Source organism: Canis lupus, chromosome 8 (assembly GCF_048164855.1).
Source record: "Canis lupus baileyi chromosome 8, mCanLup2.hap1, whole genome shotgun sequence".
In the NCBI taxonomy this organism is placed as follows: Eukaryota; Metazoa; Chordata; class Mammalia; order Carnivora; family Canidae; genus Canis; species Canis lupus.
The window spans coordinates 12,060,246-12,080,704 of record NC_132845.1 but is presented as its reverse complement, the minus strand read 5'-3'; the positions used below and the strand labels follow the sequence as shown (position 1 = coordinate 12,080,704).

The 20,459-nt window shown below is 39.0% G+C and overlaps 1 long non-coding RNA gene across 6 annotated transcripts in view; it reads right to left on the bottom strand.

The window, feature by feature from the left end:
* LOC140637834 (uncharacterized) overlaps nt 1–20,459 on the bottom strand; it is a 325,342-nt gene that overhangs the window by 269,787 nt on the left and 35,096 nt on the right. For all 6 annotated transcript variants that reach the window (XR_012034901.1, XR_012034903.1, XR_012034902.1 and 3 more), the window contains one exon: nt 862–952. This is a non-coding gene — a long non-coding RNA (uncharacterized lncRNA). The remainder of the gene's footprint in view (nt 1–861; nt 953–20,459) is intronic.

The following is a 20,459-nucleotide window of genomic DNA, read 5'->3' as shown; positions in this document are numbered from 1 at the left end:
TCATTTTCAAACTGTAGCACCTCTTTGGAACTAAGTCCCAAATGGGGTCCTTTGTAGATCACAACTCAGTCTGCACGTGGCTGCCTTGGTCAAGCACGTTATCCTAGTACAGCCTGCCACAACCAGACTTGTTGAAGGTCTTATAACACTTGGTGCTCCTAACTCACCTCTGGCAGCTTAGCTCAGAAGATAGTTTGGGTAAAGGACAATCTCATCGTTTCATAGATTCCTCTCCAAAATAATATTGTGAATTCTTTTCCATGAAGAAAGCCACATTATTTTCAGTTTACTCTTGGCTTAGTATTCTAGAGAGTAGGAAAATATTGAACCATAGGGTTAGCCACCCATGGCAGAGCTAACAGATGGGTTTTTCAAGACAAAGAAAAATATGTGGAAAACACATCTTCTAGCCATTCTATCTCTGTCACGCGTAGAATTTTTTTTCATAGAATTTTTCTAAGACACCTACAACCTTATACAGATTTTCAGTATCTGTTGTAGTATTGGATTTTCTTAATTTACATTTTGAATTATTATAGAAATGGTACTGTTACCATGACAAAAATGCAAAACTGAGTTATCTTCTCAAACATATAGGTCACCCAGTGAGCACAACAGAAAACTATGATAATTGTGAATTTAAGCAAGAAGAGAAAACAGATCAATTTCGAGCAAAGGGCATGACTAATCTATAAGTAACCTTTAAACCATGGAGCATTATGTAAAATATTAAACGATTTTTTAAAGGGTAAAAAGAAATTGAAACAAAAACTAAAATTTATCTCATAAATTCAGTTTTTCATAAACATAAGAGATACATTAAAGAAGAAAATCTATCAGTTAATTGGTAAACGTATTTACCTTGGTCACTTCATTGCAGTGATAGGTATGACGGGAAGGGATACTGGAAGCAACCTCAGTCCATCACTGGGAATATGGATGAATCAACGTGCTGAATGTATAATATGGAGTGGCAATTAGAAACAAGATATGAGGTTTTGTCAAAGCAACATGGACAGGTCCCCCCCCCAAAAAAAAAGGAATAAAGAAAAACGTAATGAGAGATACATCATCTGATATTATTTACATAAATTACAAATATGTATATACAAAACAATAAAACACAACCTGAAACAAAAAGATGCACTAGAAAATAGTTGTCTATGCTAGTGGAACTAACACCTCTCAACAAAATATCTAAATAGTACAAAAATTTGCTAAGTCCCATTCAGGCTACTCTATGTGCCATCCTCAGTGGCCCAGAATTGTAGGAGCTAAAATGCCCAAAATAAGGTTTTGGAAGCCCTTCCATTCTGGCTGCCTGTGCTCTAAAGGAAATGGGTGGGGTAGACATAAAAGGGAACAAAGTTGAAACAAATAAGAACAACTCTCTGCACCAAGCAGATACTAGTTTGTCTGCTAAGAACAAAAGAGTATAATTAGCATCTGGCATTGGTTGGGGGACGGGGTGTGGAGAGAAAGGTAGCCCTCCCTGGCCATGACAACATGCTTAGCCAGACTGTATAGACTGTATATTCTTAGCTTATGTGGGGTTTTGTTTTGTTTATTATCTGACCGTCAGCAGGTTCTTTGGAATTCACACCCAAACACCTAGGAAAAGTATTACGGTTAAGAATCAAGCCTTAGCAGCCATTCAGTTAGTTGCTTAAACCTCAGCACAAATCAATCGAAAAGCAATAGACTCAAAACTACATAGAGATGTGGATTAATCATCGACAGCACATCCATCACTCGGTTAGGTTTGGGATTCTGCAAGCCACAAATATCATGTTCCAACAAGTAGGATGTGACACGTAGGCAGGAAAATAAAAGGCAGTTGTGGTACTGAGTATTACAGGTTATCAGAAGTCAGGTCCCAAAGCTTCACACAATTGAAAATGATTAGTGATACTCCCTGTGATAAAGTTTCAGGCCACTAGATGCTGGTAAGCCTAGTAAAGGCAACTTTTCTATAATAGCTAAGGGAAAGTTAGAAGGACCTAAGTAATAGAAAACAGCCAAGACCGATTTGGAAGCTTCCAATCACATAACAAAGCACATTCTTTTTTCAGGGCATTGTGGCCAGGTGGGGGATTGGCTTATGAAAGCAGTCTCTACATGACATGATTTATGGAGAGAACCACAAACTTGCTGACACAATTCCATACAATGGCATGCTGGACAAGTTATATGGCTTTCCAAAGGAGATGCATACAGGATGAGAAACAGAAACAAGATTTTATGATTTAAAAAACAAATCATAGCCTTCCTGCAGTCACATGTCCAACATTTAATCTCTAAATTATTACAACCAGAGGAACCAACATTTCCATTCCTGCAGAATGAGTGACACATGGTTTAATGTTCCTCTCCCCTCCTGGGAATGTACTTTCCCCAAGAGCCCAATGAAAGGAGGCTTGTCTGGTCATATCTCTGGAAAGGGATCATTGACTATGCCAGCTTTGATGTTTATTACCTTCCTACAGTGAAGCTAGAAAAATTATGAAAAAAAAATTTAGAAGCAAAACAAAGACTGTATCTCAATATATTCTCATAGAACTAGTTCTGTTTTGGCAACACTCTTTCTTCTCCTAAGGCCAGGGGTGATATTCAACACATGAAACAGTCAATGTGGCACCCACACAGGCCAATCCAACCACATAAAAATCAACTATACTGATGCTGGTGCCTACTAGCATAGCACGGCCTAGAGCCCTGCTGAGGTAACCCTCAAATACTATAGACCGGTTTTCTACTTTGAACTGGGATAAATCCAGAGAGCTTGTTTAGTTTTCCAGAATCAACTCCAAAATCTGGTGAAGGTCCCTGGGGTCCTTTATTGCAGGGATTCCCAAGCCCCTGATGACCATTTGTTGTCCCAGTCAGACTCAACATGTACAAAAGCAGAACAGTCCCACAAAATGACAGGCTACCCCTGGATTTATCCAGAAAGAAAGATATTCACTCCACTTCGCACTCTGATAAGGAAAAAAGAAGGAAAATCCAAGTGCTCATCCCCACTCTGAGCCCCTCTCCCCTGATAGGTACATTCTGGGGCAGGGGCAGGCACCCCAACTCCACAGTTCCACTTTCCTGTGTTCCCCTACTACTTCTTTCTCCCCTAAAAGGATCCTTCTAAGAAAGCTTGGGCTCTTCCCAGACTACTGGTGGTATAGGAGCCCACAGCCACTTTTTGGGCAAGAGGAAACTCACAAGAGGGACCACAGAATAGGGCTAATGCCCCTATCTCATCCAAGACATTCCAACTCTTAAAGAACAAACAAGCCAAACTTGACATTGATCCTACTAGTACTATTTTTTAATGTAGTATTTTCCACTCCTTTTTAAAATTATAATTAGCACACAGTGTTATATTCGTTGCAAGTATAATGATTCAACAATTCAACATTATCCAGTGTTCATCCAGGTAAGTATACTCTTGATCTCCTTCATCTATTTGACCCTTCCCCCAACCTACCTCCACTCTTGGCAACCACTAGTTTGTTCTCCATATTTATAAATCCATTTTTTGTTTTTCTTTTTTTGTTTTGCTTCTTATATTCCACATATAAGTGAAATCATATGGTATTTGACTTTCTCTGGTTGACTTATTTCACTTAGGATTATACCCTCTAGGTCCACCCATGTTGTTCCATACAGATTTTAGTATTATTTGTTTCACTTCTATAAAAATTGTTGTTGGTATTTTGATAGTGATTGCATTAAATCTGCAGACTATTTTGGATAGTACAGACGTATTAACAATATTACTTCTTCCAATCCATGAGCATGGAACATCTTTCCATTTGTTTGTGTCATGTTCAGTTTCTTTCATCAGTGTTTTATAGTATTTGAAGTACAAGTCTTTTACCTCCTTGGTTAAGTTTACTCATAAGTATTTTATTACTTTTGGTGCAATTGTAAATGAGATTGTTTTCTTAATTTCTTTTACTGATGCTTCATTATTTGTGTGTAAAAATGCAACAAATTTCTATATAATAACTTTGTATCCTAAGACTTCAGTAAATTAATTTATTCAGTTCTAGTAGTCTTTTGGTGGAGTCTTTAGAATTTTCTACATACACTATTATGTCATCCTCAAGGAGTGAAAGTTTTACTTCTTCCTTAACAATTTGGATGCTTTTTTTTTTTTTTTTCTTGTCTGATTGTTATGGCTAGGTCTTCCAGTACTAATGTTGAAAAAAAAATGATGAGAGTAGACATCCTTGCCTTGTAACTGATCTTAGAGGAAAAGCTCTCAGGTTTTCACCATTGAGCATGATATTAGCTGTGAGGATTTTATATATGGCCTTTTATTATGTTGAGGTTATATTCCCTCTACATTTTCATTGAGAGTTTTTATTGTGAATAGATGTTATACTTTGTAAAATTATTTTTTGCATTTATTGAGATGATCATGGTTTTTATTATTTTTCTTGTTAATGTAACATATTATGTGGACTGATTGGTGAATACTGAACCACCTTTGCAATACTGGAATAAATTCCACTTGATTGTAATGAATTTTTTAATGTATTGTTGGATTCAGTTTACTAATATTTTGTTGAGGATTTCTGCATCTATGTTCATCAGAGATACTGACCTTTACCTGTTGTGTCTTTATCTGGTTTTGTTAACAGGGTAATGCTGGTCTCACAGAATGAATTTGAGAGCTTTCTTTCCTCTTCTACTTTTTAGAATAGTTTGAGAAGAATAGGTATTAACTCTTCTTTGAGTGCTTTGCAGAATTCACTTCTGATTCCATCTGGTCCTAGACTTTTGTTTTGGTGACTTTTTTATTACTGATCCAATTTCATTACTAGTAATCAGTCTGTTCAAATTTTCTATTTCTTCCTGATTCAATTTCCGAAGGTTATATGTTTCTAGGAATTTATCCATTTCTTCTAGGTTGTCCATTTGGGGGCATATAATTTTTCTTAATATTCTCTTATAAACCTTCATATTTTTATGGTGTTGGTTGTTCTTTCTCCTTCATTTCTGATTTTATTTATTTGAATCTTCACTCCTTATTTCTTAATGAATCTGGCTAAAGGTTTATCAATTTTGTTTAACTTTTCAAATAACCAGCTCCTGGTTTCATTGACCTGCTTCATTGTTGTTTTGGTCTCTAGTTATTTCTGCTCTAATATTTATTACTTCCTTCTGCTGGCTTTGGGCTTTATTATTTTTCTAGTCTCTTCAGGTATAAGGTTAGGTTGTTTGAGATTTGTCTTGTTTCTTGAGGTAGGCCTGTATTGCTATTATATTCCCTCTTAGAACAGCTTTTGCTGCATCCCAAAGATTTTGGATGATTTTCATTTTCACTTGTCTCTATGTATTTTTTTTTATTTCCACCTTGATTTCTTGTTTGACCTAATCATTCATTTTTTTAAAGATTTTATTTATTCATGATAGTGAGAGAGAGAGAGGGAGAGAGAGAGAGAGGCAGAGACACAGGCAGAGGGAGAAGCAGGCTCCATGCAGGGAGTCCGACGTGGGACTCGATCCCGGGACCCAGGGATCACGCCCTGGGCCAAAGGCAGGCACCAAACTGCTAAGCCACCCAGGGATCCCCAACCTATTCAATCTTTAGTAAGATGTTATTCAGCCCCCATATATTTGCATTCTTTCCATATTTTTTGTGATTGGTTTCTAGTTTCATATCACCATAGTTGGAAAAGATGCATGATATGATTTCAATCTTTAATTTATTAGGGCTTGTTTTGTGGCCTATTCCAAAGAATGTTCCATGTGTACTTCAAAAGAATGAGTATTCTGTTTTTGGATGGAATTTTCTGACTATATCTATTAGGCTAATCTGATCCAATGTATCCTAATAGTACTTATTATTTCAAAGACGTACAGATGCAGTCCTTTCCACACTGCTGGGGAGAACTCTTGTTATTTGTTGGAACACTCAAACAATGTTTTGAGTATACACACTCATGAAATCATATGTACTTACAGGAGAAAGTTGTACTGTCACTGTTCACTAATACAGATTTTACAGTGTAACCCTACTTATAGAGGGTTACATCCCAGTAATCCCATATAACTTGAAAATATCTTAAGTCAAAAGTAAATTTAATAAACCTAACATCATAGCTTAGCCTAACGTACCTCAAATGTGCACAGAACATTGTTATTAGCCTACAGTTGGGCAAAATCATCTAACACAAAGCCTAGTTTATAATAAAATATCAAATACCTCATGTAACTTATGTAATAATTATTAAAAACAAAAAACGGAAGGGTTGCAAAAAACAGGTATGAATACATGTTTCTGGTTGTTTATCCTCATGATCTCATGGCTGACTGGAGCTGTGACTCATCACCACTGCCCAGCATTATGAGACAGTATCATACTGTGTATCCTACCCCAGGAAAGGATTACAATTCAAAATTTGAAGTATAGTTTCTATTGAATGCATATAACCCTTGCAGCATCACAAAGTTAAGAAATCATTATTTAAACCACAGTTAAGTTGGGGACCATCTGTCATATTTTCTAAACATTTCTATATGAGGACACTCATATACGTTTAGAGAACTACATATATAGTAGCTGAGAACACAGGCTAGAGCCAGACTTCTATCCTGGCTGGTCCACTTAGTGGCTATGGAATCTTGAGTCAACTTCTTAACCTCTTCAGGTTTCAGTCTCCTCATCAATAAAATGAGAATAGGAAGTCTAACATCATAAGATCCTTGGGAAAATTAAACAATTTCAATACAAAAGGTGCTTAGAGTGATACATATAGTAGGCATTCTGTAATTAATAAACGGGATATATTTTCACAGCACAGACAAAACGGTCAGTTGATTCTGATAAGCCAAAGCAAGAATCGTCAGACTTTCTAGAATCCTACAGATTGTTTTTTGTAAAGATGTTCACAATTTACCTCACTGGTTTGTCATCATAGACTTATGGATTTATTCAACAGATACTTCTTGAGAGATAACTATATGCCAGACCCTGTGCCAGTAGCTGAGAATATTAAAAGGAATGAGGTGTGGTCCTTGCCACCATAAAGTTTACAATCAAGTGGTGGAGATAGACATATTCACATAATACAACACAAAGAGTGGTTTTAGATGGGGCACAAGAAAGGAATTAACCCTCATCAAGGAGCCAAAATGATATATGTACCCAAACACCTCTGAATAGTGGCACTGGGCGGTCAAAACTTATATATGATACAAAACTAGACTCATCATACCTATGAGGCTTCATTTCCACTGATGAGAGAAGCAAAACCTAGATCCTATTTCAAAGTAATTTACACCTTTCTTCTTTAAGTTTAATCTCTTCTGGGGGATCCCTGGGTGGCGCAGCGGTTTGGCGCCTGCCTTTGGCCCAGGGCGCAATCCTGGAGACCCGGGATCGAATCCCATGTTGGGCTCCCGGTGCATGGAGCCTGCTTCTCCCTCTGCCTGTGTCTCTGCCTCTCTCTCTCTCTCTCTCTCTCCTGTGTGTGTGTGTGACTATCATGAATAAATAAATAAAATCTTTAAAAAAAATAAAATAAATTAAAAAAAAAAAAGTTTAATCTCTTCTGGGTAGTCAAATTCCAGGTTTTCCCCCAACATCATTCTCCTGTCCCTAAGGGACTTATTAATTGTCCTGACATTAGACAAAGACTATCTGGCTCTTGCTTAGTGTCTGAGAACCAACCACATCCATCAACTGCACCAAACTCTGTGATGCCGGTATCTGTGGTCTGATGCCTTAGCATAGAGGTGACAGCTTTTGGGTAGCTTGGTTTCTCTGCCAGTAGCCTCAATCTCTCACCTCAACACTCATATACAAAACCGACATTCTGAGATTTAGCTACATGCATCCACATGCGGCCCTTGCTTTGGACTACCCAATCCATAATTTCCAGTTTAAGGTGTGGCAGCTTCCTGGCAGACAGGCTATTTTCTAATTCTTAAACAGTGTCCTTTGCTTCAAATTTTAAGAACTTTCCTGAATCTGAAGGACAACTTGAGAATGGGCCAACTCAGGCCTGGTTATCTTATACACACATAACACCATAATTTCTGTTCTACCAAGGATGTTCCTCTTAATCATCTCCATTCAGAATTTGAGGCAAGATGTGAGTACCAAGTTCCCTTTAATCATTGATGTTAAAGTCAGGTGAGGTCTCTAGCCCACCCAGGGCCACGAACCAGACCCAATTCAGGACTCAGGATTCTTGCTTTCTTCTTACTCTTTCTCTCCAGGTTCCTCCCAACCAGTTTTGTTTTGTTTCCTTCCAATGTATTGGAAAATGAACTTTGTGCTCCACTCTGCATATTCTGTGTTCTGTGGCTTATAGTAAATTGTTCTTCCTTCAGTCCTGTAACTTCTTAATATTTTAAAGGAATAGTTAATATTTAAAGCAAAGCTTCTGGTTTCTCTTTCAATGAATCTAGGTATTACAAGTGAATGCCTTGGCTTTTCACAACTGTTGTCTCTGAAATTAGCTTCAAGAGCGTGTTTTGGAATTCAAAAACTGAACATTGTCTCCTTTGTTCTTAGCTGGGTCCTGCCCTCCCCCTGAAGCAATGGATATCATGACTCAGTGGGCAGAACTATAAAGCCAATGAACTAAAGGAAATTAAAAATACAGAAGAGAGAGTTTCAAAACCATGCCTTCTTTGCCCCAAAATTTTAAAAAGAAAATTAATTCCAAAAGATCGGGTAACAAAATAGCATTGAGTACTTCTGTTCTCCAATACACCTTTGCAATCCTGTGGCCTAGAGCATATCATAGGAATATAAAGCGTTCTCAAAACGCAAAAGCGTTCTCAAACAGGTGAAGCTGTAACATCACCCTGATTCCAGGGTGGGTGAACATTCCAACTGCAGCAAAAAGAAGGCTTTGCCACTCCCTGCAATAAGCAAGGTTGTTCTGGAGGTGAGGGGAAGGACAATGGGGGAGGTTGATATAAATCACAGAAACTGTGGATTTAAAAAAAAAAAAAATTCTTGTGTGACTGTCCATGAGCTGATCACTCAAAATTACCTAGCTATAGTTTCCACTAACAACCTTAGACTTTAAGAACCATTGTTCTAGCTCTCTACAATTAGCTAAATGTGTTCCTGCCTTTTTTTTTTTTTTTTTTTTTTACTTTCTCTATGAAGTAGTTACTGGAACCAAATTTCCATTTGAAAAATCCAAGGCCCTCTGACTTTCTTAAAGCCAAATAGTGCTAGTGATAGAAAACAAGTTCAGACCTCCACACTCCACATTGAAGGGGCTATTTACATTCTTTATCCTTATAAATGCTGCTCCCTAATTCTCTTCTTTTCTTAAAATCATTCCCCATTTTTATCCCATGGCTTATAATTATTTGCTTATGCTGTTTATTCTTCCCAAATATCGACAGACTGCAATTATCACTAATTCATGCAAGTTCCTTCCCACACAGTGTATTGCATGGCCTGCTCATCCTGAATGTCAAGTCATCAGCCATTTCATCTGTATGATTCATCTGTCCCCTGAAATCACCTCTAATTTTGAGGAAGCTTGCAGTCTTTACAGAACTCACATGAGTTCTTTTAGTTACTGTTCATTCCCTAAAGAAGATACTCTTTTATTACTTTCCAACTCCCACTCAAAGTATCTAATGTCTCAAATCTTCCACTGCCCAGGTCATTCCCCCTAAGACTCTCCTTTCCCAGGAATGCCCTATGTGTAAGTCAGATCTCACCACCCATCATCTTAGCAAAATGTAGCACCAGCTATTTTAATTTAGCAAATTAAAAGTAACAGCTCTATAATAATTAACTTCCACTGCATTGTAACCCCAAAATTTAATGGTTTTAAAAAACCATTTATTTAGCTGACAATTCTGCAGGTCAGCAGTCTGGGCTGTGCATAGCTGCACAGTTCTGGTCTTGGCCGGACTCAATCAATGCATCTGTACTCAGCTGCCAGGTCAGCTGGGAACCAGTTGGTCTAGGATGACCTCAGCTGGAATGGCTGCCTGGACTTGTTCACAAAGCAAGAGAGCAGAGAGAAGATATAGGCTTGGAACTGATACACCATCATTTTTGTCACATTCTATTAGCCAAAGCAAATTCTAAAACCAGACAAGATCCAAGGATTGTGTAAAGAGACTCTTGATATGAGATGCTGCAAAAATGCAATGAGGTGATTTTTTTTTTAAGCAAACTACCAAAATATCTGTGGCAAAAATTGGTCCAACCACAAACTTTATTAAGTTTGACTACATGACCTACTCTGCTAGGCACCCTTATGTGAATATGTATTTAACTATTTCCTAACCAACGTATTTACTTGGCAAAAGGAAATGATCTAACTAAAAGGAGTTTAACTCCATTAAGTTTGCCCAACGTTACTAAGGTATCTAATGCTAGGCACTGTGCTAGTCATGAAAATATATAGGCAAATAAGAATATTGTTACCATTAAGAAGCTTGCAGTCTAGCAGAGGAAACAACTAGACAAATACATGCAATTATAGATACTTGGGGTTACAAAGAAAGGGTATATGACTCAGAAAATTTCCTGGAGGAGGTTATAGAATGTCAGGTATCAGAGAAACCTAAAAGGTTTAGAAGTGCTGCATTCTATGTGTATGGACACATAACTGTGAATTCACAGCTCCCAGCTTTGTGAGATGGTCAAGACAGTACGTCACAGACAAACTTGGGTCACCATGAATAGCATATCTGATACCAGAGACTTTCAACAAGGTAGCGTTGAACAGATTTAGCTCACCAGTCCCCCACTTAAGGATCCTAGGTAAACCTTAGTTTTTGTTCTCTACCAAAAATATCAGCATTGCTTGTTTTCTGTCTCCCCAGCACTCCTCACTATTCAATCTATGTTCAACATCCATGTTCCTCTATGTTTAGCATTTACAATCCTAAAATCTAGTTCATCCTCAATACTGAGATGTGGTTTCCATGTCAGTTGCCTCAGGTAGTTTTCATCCTATTCTTCAAGTCCAATACCAGTCATACATTAATTTATACAATAATTATTTATCAAGGACCAGCTATGGCCTAGAACTACTACATGATGGTAAAAAATATAATTATAGCCTCTATCCTCATGACTCTCATAATCTGTAGAGAGAGACTGATATTAAAACAGTAACTGCACAAGTGATTTTCAATTACGTTTATATGTCCTGTAAAAAAAATTATATTAAAAGGTACAGGAACAAAACATGAAAGAACTTAATTAGTCACCTGACAGATGAGCAGAAATTGACCCCAAAAGAGAATTGCAGGGACCCAGAGGACACAGAGCCTGTGTTCTAGACTAACGACACAGTGTGAAGGAGCTGAGTGTGAAGGAGGCTGGTGTGTTGGAGGAGCAAAAAGCTAGCCAATGTGACTGGATGTGAATAATAAGAAGAATCATAGGCAATGGGGCTGGAAGGGCAGAAGACAGCCAATCCACCCAAATGGATTCACCACTCTGCATAAAGATATTTTTCTCCAAGACCACACGAAACTTAGGATGCATGTGACTTCAGCATTAATGCAATCTTACAATTTTCTATTTCATTTACGGTTTATCAAAGAGTATCTTAATTTCTCAATCCACAAATTTAGCTATAATTCCGACTAATCCCAGTGCCTTGAATATTTCCTCAAGATATGGTTAACTTTAATCCAACCAGTCAGAAAAACTAAGCAGATATAAAATGTTTTACAGGATCATAGCAATTGAAAACATCTCCCAGGGCATATAATAAAGGGTGGTGGAAGAACCAGAGCTAGAATCTGGTTCACTCTGCTTTCTCTCTGAGGATGTTAAAGCTAAAAATTATGCCCTACCGCCTTATCCCTAGAATCTAAGGAAGAGAGATTACCACAGGGCATTCTAGGAATCCCTCCAATCCTCTTGTCTATTTTACTATCCAAAACCTTTCTTTATCTCTAATATTCTCTTTTAAGTTCTTTTAAAATTAGAATTTGGAGTAAATGTGCTTTATATGAAAACAGTTGGCTGTTTCTGTGTGTAAATGTGGTTGAAAATGAAAGCTATAAAAACAAAAGTAGAAAACCTTGAAACCTCAAACTCTGTGCATCCACTGGTCAAAAGTTTCTGTGGTTGTATGTTGGAAGATGGCAGGGAGTTGCTAGCAGAAAACAAATCTGGAAGAGGGATTATACTATTTCTTACTTCTCTAAGGCTCACTTATTTGATCAGACTGAGATTCCGCTCCCCTTTAATTCCCCATATACTACCTCGCTGAAGAGAATTAATGTGCAATCATGATTCTTTGTCCCCCTCCCCTAACCGGCAGCACAGCCACCCTATTCTGGACTCATGGCCATTGGTGGGTTTTCCTACCCTACCACAACTTAACCCATTACTTAATTCAGCATTTTCTTGGCATTAACTTAGCATGTAATTCTTTAGTCTACATCGTTTAATTCACCTGAGTTCAAAGAAAACCTGTGCAAATTCTGAGGTCAAAAGTTTGTGGACCACTGTTTTTCCCAGGAGGTCACTTTACTTGGGAGTATGATGCCATTTTCTAACCATTTTCAGAGCTGAAAACATAATCTTGAATTAAAACACTTTGCATTTTAGGAGCTCAGTTCCTATGCTGGGTTCTGTTATTTTAAAGCTGGCTAAAAATTTCCTGGAGGTGACTGAGTTTTCTCATTCCCCGGGGAAACTGCTGTGAATGACTTTCCACAATGCCTTTTCTGAGAGTCGCCAAGTTCACTTTTTGCAACCTGAGTGTTATACGCTTAAATATATGCCAGGGGCATTCAAATTGAAGGAACCAATGAAAATTCTAAATGGAAAGCTTTTAAATGAATATAGAAACAGAGAGCTTAACTTAAGGAGGTAATAAAGTAAAAACAAAGCTTAGGGTTCCAATCTCACCCTAAGCAGTGGGACCCTAAGCAAGCTGCTCTGGATTCCCATTCTATCTCAGGGATTTCATGGCATTCTTTCAGAGATGAAATGAATTAACACGTGTAATTCATTTCTTGCCTTTGGCTTTCCTGATGTCTAACTAGCCAGCATGATAAGACAGGGAGTAACTCATGTTCTGTTTTTTTTTTTTTTCTTTTTTTTTAAATGAACTAATGGAGATTCATTGATTTATGCAGTCAATTATAAGTGTGGGCAACAGCCAAATAGGCAAGTTACTTGAAGGAAAAAAAAAAAAATCCTCAGGTCACTGAAGCAGCAATTAGCAAGTATTGTGGGGAGAAGAGGAAAAAGGAGGAAAAAGGCCTGATGAGGCAAATTGCCTTTAATTATCCTTAAACATTTTCTCGTCTTCTTTTGATGCCATAAGACCCCCTGCAGTTCCAAAATAAAATAAGCCTGAGTTTTGTTTTGCTCTTTTAAATAGGAACATAATAGCCACTGTGGAAACATGTTCTTAATCAAAGGTATTAAACTCCTGGCTGCTCTCCTTCATTTGAAATTGCCTGGGTTCATTATTATCAAGGGGAAGAGAAGTCTAGTCACCATTTCGCTCCCTTCTTAGTAAATTAAAATATTAATTACAAAATACGTTATTTTTATCTTATATCTTAAGCTATTAGTTACTATGGCTGGATTAAAAAAAAAAAAGAGGATTCATTTTGTGCCGAAGTAATTTCCCTAACAAAGCATTCATACTTACTTTCTAGTTCCTGGACTTCAAATCAGTACGTGAAATGCTGCATTTTTGAGAGCCATCTGAATAAATTCGATAGCAACTTCATTTATTTTCTGTCTCAGAGATAAGTGTGCAATTACAGTTGCTGTGTCCATGTGCTCATGGCATGTGCCCACTCAGACAAGGCCACTGGCTGCAGCCAATGCCCGGCAGAGCTGAGAGGAAAGAAAGAGTATTTCCTTTTCATTTCCACCACACAATGCAGTAATCGATCTTATGCCCGTAGACACAAATGCTCAATCTCTAGGAAAGAGGCAAATAAAGCCACAGAACAGACATTAGAGCTAACTAAAACCCTCATTGTCTGCCTCTTCAAAGACTCAAATTACCAGCAAGGTACTGAGGTGACAGTAGAAAGTCTTAAGAAAACACAAGCCAAGGACCAGCATGCCCACTAAGCTTATGCAGATGACCTGGTCCTGTGGTGTCTCAAGTCATCACAGAATAAACCAAAGCTGCTCTCTCTTTTACCGGTGAAAGTTGCATGCAGTAATCATGCATGTGGAGTGTATTTGGCAAGGGTCTAAAAGCCACCCACCCCCTTGCAAAATATTCCCTCCTTTCCCTACTACCTGCATGGTACCTGAAATTAGATAATTTTTCCCTCTTACACTTGGAAGGATATTCAGTTTAAGAGGTCACTATTTAATTTCGGAAACAGCTAGAGAGATAAGACTTTATAGCCAATACCATTTATTAAGTGCCACTATGCACTAAGTACTTTACATATATTATTTTCCTGAATCGTTACAATAATCTTATGATGTAGACATTTTTTATAGCACCTTGTTATGTGTGAAAACTGAGGCTTAGAAAGATTAAGTAACTTGAACAATTGGCAAGTGGTACAGTGAAGATCTAAATCCAGGTGTCTACATGTAAAGCCCTTGCTCTTGCTATGTCTGTTGGCTTCTATCTGATAGAAGATACATGTTGGGGTATAAGGAACAGAGGGCTGGGGCTTTGGGAAACAGAAGAGAGGATGGAAAAAGTGGAGAAGGGACACTGGCGAGAAGAGAATCAGCTCTAGACATGCCCTCAGAAGGGAGAAGCCCTCTTTGCCAGACCGTCAGATGGAAGCATTAATGCTTGCCTGCTCAGTCCTCCCACTAAACATCATCCAAACCAACCTTCTTTTCAGACCTTTTGTGCGTATGTCTCACTGAATTGCCCAAAACCCACAGTCCCTGTGAATGAGTGAAGCAGTTGTAATTCTTTCACATGCACTCTTCTGTGTCCTTGGTAGATTTCTGACATACGCCCCTTCCTCTCTGAAAGGGTCAGGCTCACTGGTCTCCACACATCAAAGCCACTGGGAGGCAGGAGAGTGTAGGGTAGTGGGGCTCTTCTGCCCATCTGTGTGCACCTTAGGCAAGTTACTTAAGCCTCTGTGCCTCAGATTGCTCTTCTGAAAAACCGGATCGATAATCATGCCTCCTTCACGGAACTGCAGTGGCTAGCAGGTAGAAAATGTTGAATGGATGCTAGCGTATGCTGGTAGACAGTAATAAACCATCAATTGATTTAACTAAGTAGGATAGCATTCCTCAAAGGCATACTGTAAAACAATTTCTGAACCAAGAAAGTTTGGATTCCTTGGCCACCTGACCCGCTCTTACAAACAAATGCACAATGTACCTTAGAATATAAAAAGAGTTCCCCAAACTGCAATCAAGAAACCTATTGTAACATATTTAACATGTTCGTTCCATGAAGCACACCTGAGGGATTAGTGTTCCAAAGAATTCGCCATAGGAATTATGAATGGGGACAAAGAAATGTAAACACGAGTGCATTTAACTGTACCAGTTCTCTTGTATCTGTCACATATTCATACTTCAAAACCAAAACTTCTTTTTGTATTAAAAACTCAGCTCACCAGTTAGGAGACTGGTCTTGAACAAACTACTCATCTCAAGTCTCTCTACATACATGAGTCTGTCTTATTGAAGGTAGGGAATCAGCTTTAATCATCGTTGAATTTCCAACATGTATTTCAGAGCCCAAAACTCTGGCCTCAGAATGCTTGTAAAAGGAAAGATTGAAGTCTTGATTGGGAACTAGATGGAACAAAATGGTTCATCTACTATCACCAAGTTGATTCAATCCCACAGACCTTTGCAGAGCCAATGCAAATTCTTCTGCCAGCAAACACTGAAACTGCATTAGGAGTGCAAGAGGTTGACAGGCAGATATTGCCTCTGAAAGATAAAGGGGGAGGAAGCAGGCGGGGGCAGAGTCTCAGACTGCACTGCAAACCTGACACTCAGCCAACCTAACCTAATGGGAAACCTCAGAGCAAACACTGCGTTTATGCGTGTCCTGCAAACAGCAGAAGTGGGCAAGCCCTAGGGCCCCCACCATGCTCAGTCAGTGGCTGGGGGGCTGCACAGGAGAGCTTGGCCTTGGCTCAAACGCTGCAGTGGAGGCAGATCCCTAAACCACTGCAAGAGCAAATCACCAGCTAACTACTCCTCATGGCTGTGGGGGAAGTTCTTTCTTGAGGTTAGATCCAGCAGTGCACCTCTAGGCTACCACAATGACTCTCTTCCACGTCTGTAACTTAAATCCAGAGATAAACAAGGCTAAAACTTTACACTAGACTATACTGTGATAAGAAAATTAACCAATTCATTAAATTAATCTAAGAAAGCCGTATGCCAATAGTTTAGGGAAAGACAGATGGGGTGATTGGCTAACAATGCCTGTCACAGACACAGGAGGAGACGATAATTATGCAAAGAACATGTATTTGCCATCCCTGGATTACCCCTTCCCTCTGCCAACTCAAATCTCCCTCAAGGTTCAGGTGAAGTTTCACATTTGCCATAATTTTCTTGACTCTATAAAGGCCTCTCCATAAGGTCTCTCCTTTCATAACCAGTTACAACATTTATTACTGTCTCATAATTTGTCACAGAATTTCTATTTCCTGTATTATCCTACAATTGTTCCTATTACAGCTAAACCCAATAAACCAACCATGAACAATTTGATAGTAGGTATAATGTCCCTTGCTTTCTTACTTTTCCCTTTTTGAAAAGCCTCACATCCCTTAACACACTGTAGAGAAAATAGCAGTTGGCCAGTGCCTACATTTAGATGTATGGGTCAAATGACTAGACTCATAGTTCTAGAGATGGGCAACCTTGTTGTAGAAATTCAAGGGCACTATTTATTTCCTTCAAAATGCTCCAAAGGAAAGGAGTGAGCATCATTCCCTGTTGGGATGTATCTGCATACATACTTGTGCCTTTTTGTTGCACGTATTCCTTTTGCTGCTCCTAGGAGCCACTGGCAGCTTACAGGAGGTCTAAGGAGAGAAACCGGAGGCTTTAGGAACATTTCTATACTCTCTATCTGTTCCATCCCACTACCCTCTGAAATGTCTAGCTTGAATTTTCTAATTTAACATAAATTTCCCCACAAGCACAATTTCAAACGTCCTGGCCACCAGCACCCCTTCCAACAACGGTTCCACCACTGAGCCTCCCAACAGAAACTGTGGAGCTGCTTCTGCTACTTCCCCCTGAAATTCATACAGATAATAAAGCGTGGTCTCTACTTCTATTTTCATGGTCAAAATCCTCCAGGGACTGGTGAAGTCAACTCTGCTTCCCTTACTTCCCACTTCTGCTATTTTGATTCCCATCCAGCCTCTCTTCAAAGATCAACTTTCCAAAGATCAACTTGTCACAGAAAGAAACAAAACAGATCGAGGGAAAAAAAGAAAGGTTGGGATGAAACTTTTTTTTTTTCTATGAAACAGTTTGCTTTCTTACACATTTGGCTTTATTTACTAGAGGTGGGGGAAGAAAGACATTTGCTTCTAAACTCACTGAAGTAGACTCTACTCATTCAAATTAGCTTATCTTTTTAAATTTTAGATAACACTGCCAGTTTGCCAGCTCATACTGTTCAGAACATTTAAAGTAAATAAAAGCTTTCAAGAAAATCTCTTTAAACCCTAACCTAAAAAATTAGTTCTCATCACATCCCATATGTTTACATGGTCACAACTGCCATCCCAATTTTAAAGCTCACTTAAAAGGGCGTCAGAAGGTAAGTGATTTGCTGGAGGTCACAGTGAATCCAGGGTGAGTCAGGAATAGAAGCCAGCTGTTTGGACTAGCCACCCCATGCTCTAATCACTTCAACAACATTCATTCCCACACACCCCATTATTACAGAGACACTTGTCCCAGAGCCCTGTCCAATTCATCTTCTATAACACAGGCTGTGGAAATTCTCAAACCACCCATCCCTATCACTTCTCAAATTTGATTCTGACTCATTGTAAAGTCTCCTTCAGTTATAGTCACTGGGTCATATTCAGATCAAATCTCTTTAGTAAATTGGCAGGCTGTTTTCTTATTTAATACAAAATATCACCATAAGTGCTAAATATTTTGCCAACTCACAAGTGTAGAAATTTCTTCTCACTTTCATGTATCACGTTGGTGTGAATTCAGTGAGTGCTCCCTATGTGCCAGGCACTGTACTAACTATTAAGGATACAAAATAGAGTCCTCAGCTTCCACAAGTTGACCATTTATTGTAGAAGACAAACAATTAAGCAGACAATACATTAAATTAAGTCCCATCATAGAGGATATATCAACAACCTTAAGTTCAAAGAAAAGAAAAAAAAAAAAAAAACAAAGAAAAGATATTTAACCTCAACTTGCAGGATCACAGAGATTCCTTGGAAGCTAAGTTCTCGGAGGAGATACCAGCCAGGTATTACGGGTTAAATTGTGTCCCTCTAAGAAAGATATGTTGGAGTGCTAATTCCTAATACCTCAGAATTTGACCTTATAGAGTCTTTATACAGATAATCAGGTTAAAAGTAGGTCATTAGGTTGGACCTTTATCCAGCGTGGCTGGGGAAATTTGGACACAGAGACAGACGGGCACACAGGGAAGATGACATGAAGACACTGAGAGGGAAAACCATGGGAAGGTGGAGGCACAGAGCGATGTACCAACAAACTACAAGAAGCTAGAAAGACACAAAGAATTCCCCTACAGGTTTCAGAGGGAGCAGGGCCCTGCCAACACCTTGACTTCAGACTTCTAGCCTTCAAAACTGTGAAAAAAAAAGTTCTATTGTCTTAGGCCACACAATCTGCAGTACTTGGTTACAGCAGCCCTATGGAACTAAGATGCCAGGATGAAAAACCAAAAACCAAACGACAACAACAACAACAACAAAGGAGCATTCAGGTAACGAAAATCAAAGGGGCAAATGCCTTAATACAAAACATTCCCCATGTCTGGTATGAGTTCAGAATGGTGCAAAGCCGAATGCAGGAAAGGGGATGCTGGGAGCTGAGGCACAACAGGGAGTCAGAGCCCAGCCCTTGAGTACTGGGTGTACATATTTAGTTTGCCCTTTGCGATCGTGGAACCTATGGAATCCCCAGGGTTCTTACCATGGAGAGAAAATTCTCTGGATATTGTATGTTCTGTACGTCTGCTGATATGCTTTAAACACTGCATTTCCTCTGCAGTCAGCAGCTTGAAGCATCAAAGCTTCTGTTTCAGCACTGCATCAAAACTCAGGAAGCTTTAAAGTTCATCCAAACACCACACTTCTGCTGAAAGAAGACATCGGGGCTCTAGAGACAAGCAATGAACTGTCTCAAGGATCCCTCTGAAAATAAATATCCGATAAGTGGACCTTTATTTACATCCTGTAATGTCCTTTCCTGTTCCAGGTCTCCTCCAGTCAGAGATATAAGAAGCTACGTCAATTCCATCCGAGGGAAGGCAGTCACCCAAAACCGGCCCCAACAAAAGAGCAGCAAAACCCTGACGCTCAGGCCACTAAGAGCCCTTTGCCTTTGCTTTATAGAGACATCTGAGGCCATCACTCTGGACCATGCGAACACGTTCACTTGGAAATGGACAAAAATTAGCAGCTTCAATTCCTCTTTGAAATATCCCTACACTAAAAAAAAAAGGTATTTTTGGCAGACTTCCCATAAAGTCCAGCTTAATGCATTTCCTGCCAGACATCTGAATGGAGAAAAGCTCATATGACCCACCAAACTGAGGAATTCTGGTCAGTGAAGCAAGGCTTCCCTTAGCTCAAGAGAACTGAGAAAGGGGATTAGAAACGAGGAGATGTCCTTCAGGAAGATGTGTGAAGAGTCAAGGACTTTCTTTTTTACCTTTGATGTAGGTAGATGTCACCCTAATGAGAGGAGCTGCCTTGTGGAAACGCAACAGAAAAAGCATGCCAATAATGAATCAAACACCTGTAATACTTGGTTTTACAACTTGATCACCAGGTCTGTGTTTAGAATGAGTGTCACATGTGCCTCATTTCAACCGCTCTCTGAAAATTGAACTCCCACGTAAGAGGTTTGAGGGCTACAGAAGACTGAGTTTTCCTCCTCCTTCCACACACACACACATCGGGTTTGAATTTTGATGATTTTTAGTTATAGTTGATTTTGTTTCCTTTGTTTTCCCTGCCCTGAAGCTAAGGGAATTAAATGTGGGCTTACTGCTAGGTGCAGCATCCAGTGTACAACATCCAAACAGCAGTGGATTTTATTTTAATATTACAGGAAATTTTTACTCATAGTAATCTGCATTCACCTTTCCTAATATCTCTGGATAGAGTTTTCCCTTCATCCCTCTCTTGAGTCTTTGTCCACAGTTTAGTGAAGAGCTTACCCCACTTTATTGTAACTTAGGGCTGTATCTCTCCCTTTATAACAACTGCATCTTAATCATCCTTGAAGCCCCAGCTGCCAAGACAGAGTATGTGCACCATTAATTCTTCCCAAA